Genomic DNA, 2631 nt, shown 5'->3' on the forward strand with positions numbered 1-2631 from the left:
AATATACAGAATTATTGGTAAGGTTTGCTATTTGCATGCTAAATGGATTCACATCTGTAACAAAAGCTGCTATAAATCTGTCAGGTAAATAACTGTGCTCTTCAGTTTTGCATACAAATATCTTTGAAAGTATCAACCAACTTCATATAGTCTCCTTTTGCCCCAAATCCCTAGTCGTTTTCATTTATGTTAGGTTTGTTGTTTGTTTTTTTTTTTCTTTTTTTTGGTATTTAACCTTCCATAAATGCAAAGATGGCCTTCACTCTTTGTTTTGAAAGCTTCTACACTCCCAATCTTGGTTAATCCACAAACACAATACAATTGTTTAATATTGAAATACTTTCTGTTTATAAGGATCACAGCGTATACAAATCTAAATCACAGATTCACATTTCTAAATGAAAGGTTCCTGGACTGCTCCTGTGACACACAGGGGCATTACTGTCATTCAAGGATAAGGCTGAGCTTCAGAAGTCCTCTTTAACTACCTATATCAAGAATTATAGCTTTTTAAATTCATGGTTACATAGCCTGAATGAAAATACTGATCAACAGAAGCTTCAAGACTGTTATTTCAAAGACTTGGAAGTTAAGTGCCTTTTAGATTTTACTGGTTTCTCTACAAACTCACTGTTCTTCAGAATCTGTAAAGCAACTTGCAAATTTGGATTACTGATGTTTCATGAGTCCCTTATTTATTCATTCCTTAAGGCTTCTATGTTCCTTTTATGTGCCACTCAGTTCATTAAGATGGACAGTCTGGATCCTTTGTTACATCACTATTTTGTTACTACTTTGATAACAAGGAGGACTAAATAGGAGAGCGGTCTTTTAACGTTCCTGTTCCGCCCAGTGACTACACACGTATGTTGAGCCACTGAACTCAGTGATACTCAGAAAAAACAAGTTTCAGAACTGGGTATAGAGCTGTCAGCTTCTGCACTGTCCTCCAAGACCTTCCCCTTCCTTCCTATTACCAGGTCTCATTTCAATTCCCAGTGCACTGTGTTGATGCCAAACATATGAATCAGGGAAACTGCTTGTAGGGATATTGTTGAAACGTGATGCACTTTATTTTCACTGCATAAATGCTTGCTTTCCTCATGATGTATTTGGTTAGTTAATGCATTGTTCTATATGTTGCTATATTTTTCTCTCTTTGAACCTGGGGAGCTCGGCACTTCCTGTCCAGCTGGGCAAAGCACAAAGTAATATCCTTCCAGATTTAAATATGCTTGTAACCATTTGCGGCCTGCTTGATCAGATCTGCTATTACAGACAGAAGGATCTAACAAAATTCTGAGTTTAGGACTTTATTTTGCAGATTGCCCCTTGTGTAAACATCATAGCATCCTTCGGTGGGCAGTGGGATAAAGAGAAAATAGAAAATAGGAGCAAATGAAGAACAGGAACACAGAACAAAGTAAGAGGAGAATGGGAATTACTCTCATAAATGTGGAAAAGATACTTTCATGTGGAAAAAAGAAGAATCAGTAGAGACTGATTTTACTTGCTTTTGCTTAGTTTGCAGATACACTTTGGAGGTAAAACACCTCATACAGAGGCGGAACCTCCCTCCTTCGGGCCATCCACTATGTTAAGACTCCCTTGTCCTTAATTTGAATCACACAATCTCCTAGATGCCACCTGTTTCTACTGCAGTAACACGACCTTTGTATTTAAACTGCTGACTGTAACTGTAACAGCCGTTGCCTTCACCAATACAGATGGCTTCCCTCCAGCTCACAGCTATGAGCTACTACAGTGGTAACACTGCACTTTGTCCACCAAGTCAGTGACCTGCCAAGGGCCTCCAACACTTTCCTTTGAAATTTCCTGCTGTGCACATGTATATGCCCAGTGATCTGATACCTCCAGATCTACTGGCTCCATAGCACTGTAAGACCATCACCACCACTACACAGAACATGTACAATAAGTCCTGGAAACTCCACACTTCTTACCCATGACAATACAATACAGTCTGAGGTGCCACAGCTCTGACAAGCCTACCACACACCTGGAAATCTTGGTCACGATACTGTGAAACCCCACTGCATGCCAGGTCCTGTTTTTTTGTGGACACAGGCTCAGTTTCCACCTAGAGATTTAGTCCTGGTAGAATTTGATCATTTTATGTGTTTGCCTGTTTTTTCAGAGGTCTGGTAGGTACCTGATGAGTGGAGGGCATGCAGCAGGGTTTCACAGTATCATGACCCCATTGGGGTAGTATCTACACAGCAAAGCTAGCAAGGATGTACACAAGAAAAGAATGACAAATAAAAAATGTACAAATTAAAACTGGTTAACAAGACATAAATCAGAGTTCACAGCAATTCCTGGTGGGCAATGACTTGCTGTTAGAAAGCCAGGAGACCTGGCTGCTCCCATGCAGTGAAGTCATTCTACCCGCACTTCTTCACCTTTTAGATCATTACCCTGTCTACACAAGCATTAAAGCACAAGGATTATTTTTGTGTCTATCTCAACCTCCTGCTGGTCTGAGCTAAAATTCCTGTATCTGGAGCATGTGATCACATACTCAACATACCTGAATGAAATCCCGATTAACAATCCATAGTTACTTGCTATGGAGACAAGGGCACATGCAGGTGTGTGTGTATATATATA

This window comes from Mesitornis unicolor, unplaced genomic scaffold, assembly GCF_000695765.1.
Source record: "Mesitornis unicolor isolate BGI_N332 unplaced genomic scaffold, ASM69576v1 scaffold41044, whole genome shotgun sequence".
NCBI classification, from domain to species: Eukaryota; Metazoa; Chordata; class Aves; order Mesitornithiformes; family Mesitornithidae; genus Mesitornis; species Mesitornis unicolor.